The sequence below is a fragment of the Centrocercus urophasianus genome, unplaced genomic scaffold, assembly GCF_019232065.1.
Source record: "Centrocercus urophasianus isolate 14NV4802_14NV808 unplaced genomic scaffold, USGS_Curo_1.0 seq_27, whole genome shotgun sequence".
In the NCBI taxonomy this organism is placed as follows: Eukaryota; Metazoa; Chordata; class Aves; order Galliformes; family Phasianidae; genus Centrocercus; species Centrocercus urophasianus.
The window spans coordinates 8,336,483-8,352,443 of record NW_024884833.1 but is presented as its reverse complement, the minus strand read 5'-3'; the positions used below and the strand labels follow the sequence as shown (position 1 = coordinate 8,352,443).

General features: G+C 38.6%; 1 long non-coding RNA gene across 1 annotated transcript; it reads right to left on the bottom strand.

The window, feature by feature from the left end:
• Positions 1 to 1,843: 1,843 nt before the first annotated feature.
• Positions 1,844 to 12,031, bottom strand: LOC122164706. The gene is made up of 3 exons (XR_006170298.1): positions 11,838 to 12,031; positions 6,663 to 6,762; positions 1,844 to 1,929 (listed from the first exon to the last, which is right to left on the bottom strand). It is a non-coding gene; the product is annotated as an uncharacterized LOC122164706 (long non-coding RNA).
• Positions 12,032 to 15,961: the final 3,930 nt, after the last annotated feature.

The window sequence follows — 15,961 nt, the reverse complement described above, 5'->3', positions numbered from 1 at the left end:
TATCAAAATAACTTTGTTGTTGTTGTTTTGTTGTTGTTTTCATTTTATGCAAAGAAAACACTTAGAACCAGGCAGGCTTACAGAAAAGCAGTAATTTAGACTTACGTAATTAAAATTTGTTGGAACACTCAGAAGTTCAAAGTGTAAAAGGTTTGCACAAGACAGGTGAGTTTGCAGACTGCCAGAAGCAGTTTTCTGTAAGCACTTCCTCGCCCTGCTAGCCCAACACATCTTCCAGAGCACGTCCTGCACAACACCGTGTGATGTATCACTAACATCTCAGGTTGGCTCAAAGCATCATGCCAGTGAAGAAACACCAGTTCCTGAAACAGAAACGTGTGTAGCTATATGTTTAGCTTCCTAAATGCCTATTGCTTTGCTTTCTGCTGATCAGAATCTGCTGAAATATGCTGATAACTTCAAAATGAGGTTGTGCGGCTGATACTGAGAAACATGCATGAGGAGAAGGAAGGGGAGCAGATTTGGGTGATGAAAGGGATACCTGCCAATTTCTTAAATGAACCACTTCATTACAAATTTTTCTTAAATCACACATATAGTACATCAAGCACAAGCCTTGCTTTGCTTAATATAATGCTACCTAGCTTTGTAGAAACTGTAAGAGCCCTGGAGGAGTTTGATTGCCAGGCCTCTGTCAGCTAAGGATCAGTGAAGCCACTTGGAGCAGGCCATAGCCCATGTAGTACTGTCAGAGGTGGTGCTCAGTCCCAGTCCAAGAAACTGCACCCTTGGACTTGACGTGGCCTCAACCACCAGCCTGGCTCCTCGCATCCCTGTGTCCATCTCCATCCCCAGGGAGATGCATAGTGCCCAGGGATGGGGCTGGCCTCATATCTGACAGGGTAGTAGGACAGAATAAGCTCCCAGATCCTTCCCTGGCATCTGCATGGAGAGCCACCAGCCCTCATAAGACCCCACATTCCCAAATCTCTGATAAGAGCTTGAACTTTTTTTTCCTCCAAAATTCACGTATTATTTGACAAGGGTATTTCAGACATTTTCAGTATACTGAATAATTGAGGGCTTTAGGAGTTGACAGTGATACTGTGAACAAGCTGTCTAGTTGCTTTCCATTTTGTTTATTTATTTATGAACTGTGAAGGACAGATTATTCCTGCTCTCCTGACCTTCCTGTCAGTATTAAGCTGACAGTCTTACTTCACTCATTTTGTATGTTTACAGAGTTTAGTCTTTTTATCAAGGGAACATTTGCCTTGTCTATCACTAAACATTTATAATTGCAAAGTTTAAATTGAAAAGCTGGAAATCTGTGTGTATTCTGGGTATTCCTAACTAAGTTTTCTGAAATACTGAAATAATATAGAGAAAAACAGTTTACACAGGCTCAGAGCTTCCTTGTAAATTAATGGCATTTTCTGAGTAAAGAAATAAAGACAGAAACATTTACTCCAAGTCTGAAAGAGAAGGAAATAATGTGTCACAAGTATGTAGTAAGACATTCCTCCCAGGCTGACTTTGTTTTCTAAAACTCTTTCTTAATAATCAGACTATTGTTCCATTTTCACTGCAGCATTTTAACACGTTTTCTACTCTACTGCCTATCAGGCCTGTGTTTCTACTTTCAGACTGATCTGACATGAAGATATTTCACTTCAGTTCTTTTCAGGAGCTGGTTGCATGTGCTTTTTCTACATTTTTAAAGGGTGGAGATGTTGAGTCATCTTCTTCCTGAAGCTGAAGTGAGTCACCATCTGATAGCCAGAAACCTTAATTGTACAAAATGCTTACCCCTGAAAAAAATGCAACTTAACCAGAGGAAGTTTTAGCATGCAATGTTTAGTCTTTAATAGAAAACCCACCACTTGTTTCACAGAGTTGTAATTGTGCAGATACTCAGGATCTGGTATTCCTTTTCCAGAAGTAGCAAAGCGTGCAGCTACTGGCACTCTGTAAGAGAGATTAAAAAAAAAAACATTTTTCTTTGTTGTTAAAGTTAGTATGACAGATCTTAAATGCTGCAATTATCACTATTCTGTTATAATAGTCAATCTAATGTGGAATACAGTTCCTGCTGACAGAAAAAGAAATGTATGCTCTATGTAGTAAAAATAGAAAATAGTCAGTTTTCATAATCTGCTAAGCTCAGATTTACCAAAAATTCATCCTGAGGCTGACTCAAGTGCAGATAGAATTGCCCCAAGTTTTTCATACTACACAAGATGATAGCACAATGATTCAATAATTTAGTTGAAGATGGAGACAGGAGCAACAGTCCTTACATCTATCCCAGTGAGCAACACTGAACCTTCTCTAATTCTGTGACTATTCTTACAGGGAATTCTTTAAAGAGGAATTAAGGTTGGGAGTGTTTGGGAAAGGAACATTCTACATGTATTCAGACAAATGACTTCATTTTACTAGCGACCTTCAGATTAACCACAATAACAGTAAGTGAAAACTGACGCTAGCAAACTGAATTGTTCTGAATTAAAATAGTATTTTCCTGCAAGAACTAAGTCAGACAATAGGAGATAAAACATAGATTTCTGCCTGTTTTCCACCAGATCAATCATTCCCTTTGTGCAAGTTGAGGACAAGCCAGAGTCACCTGGAATCTACCTCTCACATATTTTGCACCTTGTGATTTTAATTTATCCTCACTAGTGTTTTCCTACATCCTGTGAAACTGAAGAGAAAAATATCACTCACTACCTTAGACAGCAAGGCCCTTCAGGGCAACCAGCTTTACTCAGATTTCAAGTAAAAGTAGTATAGATTATATACATTCAAAAACATATAGTGTTGTTAGCAGTCCTACCGAAGGGAACAGTACTTTCAACAAGGCATTCTAGTGATTCTAGTGCAAACCTAGTTTCTTTTACTAATACACTTATTCCTGTACAAATTCTTAAAGCAAGCCTCAATTGCACTGTTCTGAAAAATATATTTTCTGTGTACTGAAGCATTGTCTTCTCAGATTTTATCTTACTTTAACATTACATTAAATTTCAACCTGATTAGATTTCTATTTTAAGAGAAAATAGCTATATTATCTATTCATTCACATCTAATCTATGCAACTACAGACAAATATAATTACAATCTGACTGTGATCTTGTGTATCCACATTATCCCATGTCATAGGCTGGTATATAGGTTCAATACAGACATATTTTCTTAGTAAGAATCAAGCAAAAAATGATGCATATGAGACAGCTAAACAAAACTGTGTTTTATCTCTTGTGGTCCGTTAAAGCATTTATTTTCATTAATGTATCATTTCTCGTTCAGTTCATGGTTCAGATGCAGGCCACTTTGCCAGACTGCAAATAAAAAAGACAACATTCATCTGTGTATTGATATCAATCCAAAAAGTTCATAAATATTTCTGAGGAATTTTCTAACTGGGATTGTGTTCTTACACTGAGAAAATACTTATCATTTATCTCTCTCTTTCATCTTAGATTAGCTAACATAGTTGGAATGAAACACTGAATACTAATCCTCTGACAAAAGGAAGTCCTTGCACTTTCTGTCATTAATTGTCTTTAATATTTACTATTTACTTAGTCACAGTAAATACCTTTCCATAGCTCTAAAGCAATATTAATGTAGAAAATGTAAAGGCATTTTCTGAGTCTTATGGTAGGTTGTAGCTTGGCTATTCCACAACATACAAAATGCTAGAGAGCTGCTCCCCTGTCTGAAGAAAAAGAAAAGCCCACACTGTATTAGAAACAGGCAGAACAACTGTCTGTGAAGTAATGTCAAGATGCCATCATTTTAGGAATTGGATTCATCTTAAATGAGATAGTGCGTTGACACCCACTTAATATAACCGGGAGTTATCTTTGGGATGCAGATTGAGAAAGAGTTCCAAAAGCTTTTTTGACTTGTCAGACTGCCTTCCAAGCATAAGCCCTGAAATCACTGTGGTTGTGTGCCAAAGTAATTTATACGAGAAAATTCTTGACCTTCTAGGAAGGCTCTAGGAAAAAAAGCTTTGGAAATCATGGTTACACAAATCCTCCTCCAAATCACAATAGAGCAAAACAAATCTTTATGGTAATATAGTTGTGACTGCAGTAGTAATTCTCTGAGGAAGGTATAATATAATGTACACGCAGTGGGAAGTACTAAGTAGATAAGACAAGAAAGTGGAAACACATAAGCCATTGTGCAGCAGGCAAACTATGAATTAGTTGCCATTACAGAAATATGGTGGGATTACTCCCATCACTGGAGTGCTGCAGTGGATGGTTATAAGCTCTCCAGAAGTGACAGGCAAGGAAGGAGGGGTGGCAGAATGGTTTTCTATGTTAGAGAATGTTTTGATGTTCTTGAGCTTCGGGCTGGGAATGATGTGGTTGAGACTCTATAGGAAAATATATTATATATATATATAGTATAAATATAATATATTTTATAAATATATTAAGAGAAGTGCTAAGGGAATCTCCATCCATTACTGGATGCAGAAGGGAATGTGACCACTGTGGACAAGGAGAAGGAGATTCTCAATGCCTTTTTTACATGTCTTTAAAAGTCAGACCAGCTATCCTTGGGGTATCCTATCCCCTGTCCTGGAAGTTTTAGATAGGGGAGTATAAGAAACCTCCCATGATTCAGGTGGAAATTGATAGAAACCTACTAATTCACTTGGGTATCTACAAATCCATAGGGTCAGGTGGGATCCACCTGAGCGTACTGAGAGAGCTGGCAGAGGTGAATGTCAAGCCGCTTTCCATCATCTACCAGTATTCCTGCTCAACCAAATAGGTTCTAAGGGAGTGGAGGCTTGACAATGTGACTTCCATCTACAAGAATAGCCATAAGGAAGATCAAGGAACTACCAGCCTCTCCAGAACTACAGCCTGACCTTAGAGCCAGGAAAGCTTATGGAGCAGATGATTTTGAGGGAGATCACACAGCATGTGTGGAACAACTGGGTGATCAGGCCTAGCCAGCACAGGTTAGGGTTAGGGTTAGCGAATGTGAAAGGCAGGTCCTGCTTGACCAACATGATCTCTTTCTATGATTGACTGATCCACCTGGTAGATGAGGGAAAGACTGTTGACATAGTCTACCTAGACTTCAGCAAATCTATCAACATTGTCTCCCACAGTATCCTCCTGGAGAAGCTGGCAGTCCATGGCTTGGGTAGTTACATTCTTTGCTGGGTAGAGAACTGGCTCGATGGTTGGGCCCAGAGAATGGTGATATATGGATTTAAATCCATCTGGCTACTGGTCATGAACAGTGTTCCCCAGGGGTTGGTACTGGAGTCTGTCTTCTTCAATATCTTTATTGATGACCTGGATGAGGGCATTGAGTGCACCCTCTGTAAGATTGAGATTACAACAAGTTGGCTGGAAGTGTCAGTCTGCCTGGGGGTAGCAAGGCCCTACAAAGGATCTGGACAGGCTGGGTGGCTGGGCTGAGGCCAATGGGATGAAGTTCAACAAGATCAAATGCCAGGTCCTGCACTTTGGCCACAACAACCCCAGGCAACACTACAGACTTGGAGTAGAGTGGCTGGAAGACTGTGGAGAGGTAACAGATCTGGTGGTATTGGTTGATGCTTGGCTGAACATAACCCATTAGTGTGCCCAGATGGCCGAGAAGCCATTAGCATCCTGGCTTATATTTGAAATAGTTTTGCCAGCAGAAGCAAAGATGTGATTATCCCCTATATTCAGTGTTGGTGAGGCTGCAGATTGAATACTGTGTTCAGTTTTGGGCCTTTCACTACAAGAAAGTCATCAAAGCCCTGGCACATATTCACAGAAGGGCAGTGAAGCTGGTGAGGGGTCTGGAGTGCAAGCCACAACATTTAGATGCTGTACTGAGGGGCATTTATTGGAAAATACTGGTGATAAGTGAATGGTTGGACTGGATGATCTTAGAAGTTTTTTCCAAACTTGATGATTAAATGATTCTATGACTCCATCTTGTAAGCAAACCATTCCACTTTGGTTGTTTCAGTTTGTCAAAATGAATAAATGGTAGCAGACTGTAATGTCCAGGTTAAATAAATAAAACATATCTTGCTCCATATCTGCGCTGAGGAGGATCACATTCTGAAACTTCAAAATCACTTCAGGCAGTCTGAGACCTGTTGGAAGTGGCACAGCCCTAACTCGGTTCTGACTATCAAACAGGAACAGGAATTACATGATAAATGAATAATAGTTAATAATGTTTTGCTCACTGACTGCATTCACAGTGTGAAAAGAACAGTCAGAAAACAAAGCTGAGTAAATTAAATATTTCATTTCCTTCTGAAATATCTTATACTATTCCACTATTAAGGGAAGGGAAGGGAAGGGAAGGGAGATACAGAACAATCTGAACTGCTGTATTCAGTGTAAGTTTTTTCTGGTGTCCTCCACTATATATTTCACATCATTTTAAGTATGTTTGCTGTTTAATTTTCAGCAAAACAATTTGCATCATCACATTTGTTCCTGAGGTCTGTATTTAAGTATTGAACAGCTTTTTCTCATTCAGTTTCCAGCTAAAAAATCAGATATCTTCAGTTTTCATGTTTCAGTTTTATTTTAGGCTGGGTTGATCCAAGGCTGTTGCTGCTTGGGAAGGAATACCTTTTAAAGAGTACAATGGATGACACAGTGCAAGTCATAATTATTCATGAGAAATTGTAAAGGTATTAGGCTTACTTTTATTTGGAAGAGAAGAATCTCCAAGACATGTTTGTATTTGTTGTAATTTGTTCCATTGTATGAATGCCTAAAGGTATGTAACTCAGAGTTGAATTTCCTGAAAGAGGAAAGATGCAGATGTGACATGTAAGATAGGACCTGATTCTATACTAAAGTAGATTATTTAGCCCTGGAGCTGCTATAAGATTTTTGAAAAAATAAAATAGGTTGGGAATATACATAAAGGAATATGAGCTTCTTAGCCCTAGAAATTTATCTTCTTATAATAGAGCATAAAATATTATTGATAACCAGATGCCAGCAAGAAGAATGAAAAAAACAGTTTGAAGATGACAGAGATTTAAGAAAAATATGTATCAATGTGGAATTGATTACTGAGGGGATTACTGAGGGGACTGAGAAAGTGATCTTAAGATGTTTGTGGCACTGACAATCTGCTACTCTGTTTATTAGCCAGCACAATCAAGACCTACTTCAGGATTAGAAATTACATACCCCTCAAAAGTTTAAGTAAAGAAAGAAACGTTACAATGATTGTTAAAAAATGCAAGTTTAAACCTATCAGAACATTGTTAAATATAATTTTACATCTTTTTTTCTTTTTATTCACCTGTTTCTGAAAATACAATCTATCAAAAGCAATTCTGCATTTCTGTGGGACCACAGTTTTGGAAAGTCAAATACCTTCAGTTGTTCAGAGCATTATTTTCCTCATGTCTTTTCTCTTTTTCTTTTATTCTTTCTTTTTTTTTTCCTCCATTAACAAGAGACAAAAGGAGAAAGGAGATGTAAAAAAAAACATTACTGAATTTCTGTATCACAAGAAAATTCCTTTCATATAAGAAAATAACTTTTTCAGAGAAATCTTTTATGTAAGTTCCATATCATGTTTTTTTCATCATACCCAAGATTAAATACAGTATATTCAAAATAGAACACCAGGGAAACTAGTCATACAATCAATTAATTTTGTATTATTTGGAAACAAAGATGGTTCAAAAAATCCATAATGAAACTGCTTGTTGAGTTCATGATACTAAAACCTCCCTTTTAAACTACAATCTAAATGCAGGCTCTCATTCTTAATCCATTTTGACAGAAGGGTGGAGTATGGAACAATAGCAGCATAGTAAAAATCTGGAGCCACTAGTCTCACTTGATTAATCTTGATCACACCAGTCTGCAAACAGATTATTGTGTATTTGCTTTTGCAACTGCTGAGTAGTACTTTCTTCTGCCATTTCCTGCAGCTGCATTATTCATATTAATATGGGAATAATCATAAATTGTATGTCTGGGTTATTCTAAGAGAACAGTAAATTTGAACTGTCATTCAAAACAATCTGCCAACTTCGTTAGCTGAGGCACTTCTCAGTATAATGGCAGTGATAAATATGTTTTACCTTTAATTAGATGTGAGTGGTGAGCTTTATGTTTCTATATGGCAAGGCAAACTTTGCTCTGATGTAATAAAAACTCAATCAGGAAGCATTTCATAACCTCGTTTATGTGAAATTAGGCTGAAACTACATCGAACTCCACATTACAGGTTTCCTTTACAAGTTTTGTAACTACTAGAAATGTAGCAAATGTACCATATTTTACGTATTTTTTTTTTCAGCTGAAACAAGTTAGAGTAGACTTTTATTAAATATTTTTTTCATAGAACCAAGTAATCACCAAAGTTGGAAAAGACCTTCAGCTAATCCATCTGCCATGAATATTTCCCCACTAAACTGTGCCTCTCAGTATAACACCTAAGCATTTCTTCAACAGTTCCAGAGACAGCGACTCAAGTATCTCCTTAGACAGCCTATTCTAGCACCTGATCACTCCTTTGAGGAAGAAATTTTTCCCAATGTGTAACTTGAATCTCCCCTACAGCAATTTTAGGCTCTCTAGTTCTATCTCCAGTTATGCAGGAGAAGAGGCCAGTCTCCACCTTGCCACAAGCTCTTTTCACAAAGTAGTAGAGAGCTATAAGGTCTCCTCTGACCATCCTCTTCTCCAGAATTACAAGTCCCAGTTCCCTCAGCTGCTCCTCATATGTCTTGCACTCCAGACCCCTCACCAGCTTCACTGCCCTTCTCTGAACATGTTCCAGGGCCTCAGTGTCTTTTTTGTAGTGAGGTTCCCAAAACTGAACACATTACTCACTCTACTGGTGCTGGTTTGGCCTTGCCAGCACTGACTACAGGTGAATGATGCCCTCCTTGCTCCTGCTGGCAACACTGATATTAGCCAAGATGCCACTGGCTTTGGCTATCTGGAAACACTGCTGGTTCATATTCAGACAAGCATCAATCAATACCCCCAGGTCTGTTTCCTCTTCAGCCACTCTGCTCCAAGTCGCATTGCCTGGGATTGTGGCCAAAGAGCAGAATCCAGTACTTGGTTGTTGAACTTCACCCCCTTGGCTACAGATCAGTTATCCAGACTGTCCAGATGACTCTGCAGAGCCTTCCTACCCTCAGGGAGATCAACACTTCCTCTCAGCATAGTGTCATTTGCAAACTTAGGATGTACTCAATCCCCTTGTCCAGGTCATCAATAAAGGTATTAAACAGGACAGACCCCAATATCAGCCCAGTCTTCTAGCGTTTTGAGTTTCATCTAGCAAGTTTTGATCTGGCAAAGCAGACATTGCTAGCCACAGGAAACAGTGAGAAGAAACCTGATACATATCTCCCGTTTTACTTTGTACAAGTATCCTGTTGCCTAGAAAAGCTTTTGTATTTTTTTGTATATTAAATATTTATGCACATAGTGTGGGAGGCTGACTGCACATAGTAATTCACTCCTCTGAGGAAAAACTGGCCGTGAGAGCAGATCAATTACAATGGATGAAGGTAATTTTTAAGACTTAATATTTATTTAGGAAAGAAAGGGGTTCATTTATGTTGAATTATGGCACACAGTTGATGAGAGTGGAAGCACAGAGCCAGCCAAATTTTATATTTAAGAACATGAGGTAAATTTAAAAATATTTTATTTTTAAAGTTCTTAGCTGTAAACAATTCTGAAAGAACAGTAGATGAGTATAGTTTTAAATATATCTAATCATTTTTCAAAGTCTGTCCTCAAAATACATTTGTTCTGATGTCAGTTAGAAAGTTGTATACTTTATGAAACATTTAACAAAGTGCAATAACTGAAGTTCTCCTACTTAAAGCTTCCCTGGTCTCTAGAAATATTTTGTAACATTTTTCAAAAGTGGAATTGAGTTTCTACAGCTTAACGAGACACTGAGTATTATTTCATCCACAGCAAGTAACAATGTATGCTCATGCTTTTGTACTGTCATTTAGGCGTGTAATTATAAGACATATAATGTTAGAAAATGAACAGAGAAGATTGTACGAGGGATTGATAAAGGGCTAATGACAGTGGCTTCTGTTCAAGACTGAAAAGTGAGTTCAGTAGTTTAACAGCACAAGAATCTTAAGTTCTTGATCAGAAGAATTTGTTCAGACATTTTCAAAGGACTTCAATTGATTTGGCAAGCAAGCAGAGATAGATCTAAGAAGGAGTTTCAGTTGTACTGTATGTTAAAAAACATGCTAACTAAAAGGATGTTTAATAAAAATTGGATTAGTAATTAAAAGTGTGTCAACTATACTTCTATTTTCTTTTGCATGATGCATTTTAGTTACAAATATAATATATTTATTTATTTTCTTTCGAACTAAGATCTCTTTCTGCTGCTTATTGTTCTCCTGGAACAGTAATTCCATGTTTGCTGAAAAAAAAATTAATATGTAAAGCAAGTGAATTAACAGAGGATTCTGCCTCAAATAAGAGAACATAATGCTTTAACGAAAGGATGGAAAATTGAATACTGCTGAGTTTTTTTGTTGTTTCTACTAGAGTTTCCACAGAAACAATGTCATAATCATGACATGTAAAGAACTATAATTCAATAGCACTTGTACTCATCATTTTTGTTATACAGACTATCTCTTACACGATGTTATTGTGAGTATTAAACTCTGTAATGCTTTCCACAGAATCACAGAACCACAGAATGGCCAGGGTTGGAAGGGACGTCAAGGATCATAAATCTCCAACTCCCATGCCACATGCGGGGAGACCAACCTCCGCATTTAATGCTAGACTGGGCTGCCCAGGGCCCCGTCCAATCTGGTCTCAAACATCTCTAGAGATGGAGCATCCACAGCTTCTCTGGGCAGCCTGTTCCAGTACCTCACTACTCCCATAGTAAAGAACTGACATCCAACCTAATCTTCCTTCCCTCCCCCAACTTAAAACCATTTCCCCTTGTCCTGCAGTTATGTACCCTTTCAAAGAGTTGATTCCCCTCCTGTAGGTACTTTAGGTACTGAAAGGCTGCAATGAGGTCACCCCGCAGCCTTCTTTTCTCCAGGCTGAACAAGCCCAGCTCCCTCAGCCTGTCTTTGTAGAGGAGGTGCCCCAGTCCCCTGATCATCTTTGTGGCTCTCCTCTGGACCCTCTCCAACAGCTCTCTGTCTTTCTTATACTGGGGGCTCCAGACCTGGACACAGTTCTCCAGATGGGGCCTCACAAGAGCAGAGTAAAGTGGGACAATCACCTCCCTGTCCCTGCTGGCCATCGCTCTTCTGATGGAGCACAGGATACCATTTGCTTTCCAAGCTGCAAGAGCACACTGCTGGCTCATGTTAAGTTTTTCATCCCCCAGGTCCTTCTCTGCAGGGCTGCTCTCAAGGACTGCTCCTTCCAGTCTGTATGGATGCCTGGGATTCCTCTGGCCCAAGTGCAAAACCTTGCACTTTGCAGTTTTGGGACTTCAGTCTTCTGATACATGCTCTGAGACATCTATATATTGGGCAAAAACTAAAGCACATAACCAGAGATACAAAAATTAAAATAGCCAGCATCAGCTACCATTTTTAGTTTGGGATTTATCAGAAATGCATGTAAGTGAGTATGTAAGTGATAACAGAAGGTAAGATTATGTGGGCCTTTTTAAAGAGTATGTAATTACAGTAAATGTAAACAGCTGTGCAAAGCCTGTAATGAAATCAGGACTCTTTGCCTTGCTCCACCTTAGGAAGCAGGCTGCTGAGAAGTTGGATGAGGGAAAGAAGAGAAAGATTTGTGTCTTTTTCTCTGTAACCTGCAGAACTTGACCGTAAGTCGCGATGGAATCATGATGGAACAATATATTCTTACCTGTTATTAAAGACCATGGTTGAAACTTTCCCAGCCATATTAGTAAAAGTATTCTGTGTTTACATATCAAATAAACTCCTCAAGTATTATGCTGAAAATTTAAATGCATCGATGAAATGAAAATTAAAGCTCATTATGGCTTATTTAGAAGTAAATAGCACTCGATTAATGAGGCATTAAGACCTGTATTTACGGGTTGCTGAATAATAAGCGAGAAAAAAACTGGGAACACCTTGTAAATATCTTATCTAGCCAATTTAAATGAAGTAAAAGTCAACAAATAAGTGTAAAGGTAATCTAGATTCTCAGGTTTTTTTCCAATATCTCAGTAGTTTGTCGTCAGAAACGTATTCCTTCACAGAGAAAAATAGCCATAAAACTGACAAATGAGATCAAGAAAACCCTTGTGGTAGCAAAATGTTAACTGCTGATAGCAAATATTTTTCAAAATTATCAGCTTTTTAGTCCATGGAATCATAGAATATCCTGAGTGAGAAAGAATCCACAAGGATCAAGCTCAAACACGGGCTCCACACAAGGCCACCTTAAAATCGATACTCTGCCTGAGATCATTGTCCAAACATTTATTGAACTCCAGCAGCTGGGGAGCCTGTCCTAGTGCTCGAATGGTGAAAAACCTGGTGAAGAACCTTTCCCTAGACCCATTCCCAGCCCTCCCCTGGCGCAGCACCAAGATGTTCCCTTGTATCATATCACTGTCACCAGGGAACAGATCTCAGCGCTGCCCCTGCACTCCCTGCAAGGAGCTGTAGGCTTCCACAAGGCCTCCCCTCAGCCTGCCCTGCTCTGGGCTGAACAGCCCAAGGAAAATCAGCTGCCTCTCTGTATCTTGTTCTCTAGACCCTTCACTATCTTTGTTGCTTGTTCCTATCTGTCCTCTTCTTTATGCCAATGTATTTGTATAGAATAATTCAACAGTTTGAACATTCAAAGTATTCACTAACTGCCTGTCCATCTTTCTCTCATGCAATAAACTCTAAGTTGAGAATAACAAGTTAAAACAACATCACTGATTGTCAGCTCTGTTAGGCAATGCCATTGGGCAAGGCTGTTGCTTAAGGCAGTGTAACCTGAGAATGATAGATAAAAATATGTGGTTTGACCAGCATGAATAAGCAAAAAAAATCACAATGAATTGTTGTCTGGAAAAATCTGTAAAATGCCATCAGAAATTCGTTTTCAATTTACTTTCAGGAAACGAGATATTCCTCCCAGAGTGTGAAAATATATTAATGCATGAATCTTCAGCTTAACAATTCCAAACCTAAATTAATATAATTATACAGTAACTGCAATCCTTGCTAGAACTGCAGGCTTTGATATTCTACAATAAGTTGTTATGAACATGGTGCAGTGCTCAGTAAGAAGCAAGGACTAGATCAGTTTGTAAAACCACCCACTCCACAGGTAAACAGGAGAAGCTGACACTGTCCCATTCATAATCAAGGGAAGGGTTAACATATGAGTCATTTCCAACCATTGAACTGTACTGAATCTTGCAGCTGAGCTGTAGTACTTGACTGCTTGTAGAAGAGATCAACAGCAGCAATAAAAATGACAATTTGTGCTTCATTGTAATCAACGAAGAAAATTAATGTGGTCTTGACTGTCAGTGCCCATTTGTTCAGGGCATAATCACAGAATCACAGAATGGCCATGGTTGGAAGGGACCTCAAGGATCATGAATCTCCAACCCCCCTGCCACATGCAGGGCCACCAACCTCCACGTTTAATGCTAAACCAGGCTGCCCAGGGCCCCATCCAACCTGGCCTTGAACACCTCCAAGGACTGGGCATCCACAACCTTTCTGGGCAGCCTGTTCCAGTACCTCACCACTCTCTGGGTAAAGAATTTCCCCCTGATGTCCGACCTAAATCTTCTTTCCCTCAACTTAAAACCATTTCCTCTTGTCCTGCAGTTATCCACCCTTTCAAAGAGTTGATTCCCCTCCTGTTTGTAGGCTCCCTTTAGGTATTGATAGGCTGCAATGAGGTCACCCCGCAGCCTTCTCTTCTCCAGGCTGAACAAGCCCAGCTCCCTCAACCTGTCCTCATAGGGGAGGTGCTCCAGTCCCCTAATCATCCTAATGGCCCTCCTCTGGACCCTCTCCAACAGCTCTCTGTCTTTCTTATATTGGGGGCTCCAGACCTGGACACAGTTCTCCAGATGGGGCCTCAGAATAGCAGAGTAGGGGGGGATAATCACCTCCCTGTCCTTGCATAACGAGAGCTATTATTCTTTTCGTACTTTGGGTTTCATGCTTCATTTTTTAGTTAATAAAGAAAGACTTGGTACATCTGCCTAAGTCAAAGGAGTAATTTTTTCTTTTGCTAAAGTTCTTCTATTGAGCCACACATAAAAGAATCAGTCTTCTCTTATCCTGCACTGCTACTTCTTGCAACAGGACAGAGAGGGTGGGACTCAACTGTTTAACATTCAACTGTTCAATGCATTTATGGGCAAGTCTAAGGAATACACCTGCTTTTTTTTATTTATTTGTTTGTTTGTTTGTTTTTATTGTAAGGCTTTCATAAAATAAAGGAGTAAAATCAGAAGTACTACTGACAACACCAGGGTCAGGCTTAGACCTAAGCTGAATAACCCCAACTGATGGTTAAAAATGACAAACGTCATAAGTTGATTTGTATGATTGTGTCATTATGATTGTATCATTTCACAAATTTTGTCAAACAATTTTACTTTTTGAAATGAAAATTTCAGTGTTTGATATTTTGATATAAACAGTTGTGAGACACATGAGAGTTGCAATATTGCTTTTTTGTTTTCCTTTCCTGCCATAGTCTTGAATTGTTTTTTCAATTGTTTATTTATTGGACATAAAAATTAATTTGCGTGGGGTTGATTATGTAGTAAGATGCAAGAATATTAAACTCTGTACATTATTGATATAAACTCTGCATTTACAGAGTGAAGAACAGATATCATATAAGCCTGGTTGATTTCTCCATCCCTTTGTAGAGTCCTTTCTCTGATGTCAGGAGCACCTCTTAGCAGTCTAACCTGTGCCTTATGTTCCAACAATTGAGAACCATATGGCATTTGTAATTTTAATTAGTAGCATATTTAATGATTTACAAAGACTTTCAGAGCTCTGTTATCAGGGTTGGCCTGATCTGAAGCTCAGTTCCCTCTGTTTTGAAAACACAGACATATTTCCCTGTTTCCTAGGTGACACAGCACAGAAGTGTAGAACAGTTAGCATTAAACTATCAAGTTTCATTAAAAGTTGCTGTGCAGGGAACCTCTGAAGAAGGAAGCCAAAGCATGAGTGAGATGGTTCTTACTCCTAAATGTCTGAACAATTTCTACAGTCTTTGTTTTTGTTTTTGTTTTTTAAATCTGAAAGGAGTTTAATTGATGCTGTAGCTGGAGTTATTCTATGCAAAGTAACCCACACTGCAGTATGAATAATAATGCATTATATTAAAACTTATTCAAAGATATAAACACTCTATGTGAAGTTATAACACTAATTTTTTCTCCTGACCTTGCGCAGAATATGACTGTGCTCTACCACAGTCAAACTACTGATTTTAATCTCTCTCTATGGATATTTTCTTCAAATAATCTGTTTTATCTGTTGTTGTAGATATTTATATATATGTTTTCTTTTATATTTATTATACCTATTGTCTGGATTTTTTTTTTCTTTTCTACTTAGACCAATATTCATATTCTGAAGAAAATATTCCCCTGTCATTACTACCTTGGTTCTGGAAGAAGAAAAGGAATTCTGTATCTCCTGCTGACAAAAATCAAGACAAAACAGGTAATGTTAGCCTCTTCACCACATTTGCACACACTAAATAATTAGCAAATTATCAAAATGAAATGGCACTAATATAATGGAAGTGTTAGATTTGTTAATTATCTGCTAAACATTTTAAGCAATATGGTATAAATCTTTCAAGCACAGATTAGTAAAAAAAGTGTCAGATTGTCCTGCATCAATCTCTTTGACAGATAAGCTGTGTGGCCCATTTGCTCAAATTGCAATAGTACGATAAGATAGGATAGGTTAGAACGGAGAGGAATGGAGTGGAGTGGAGTGGAGTGGAGTGGAGTGGAGTGGAGTGGAGTG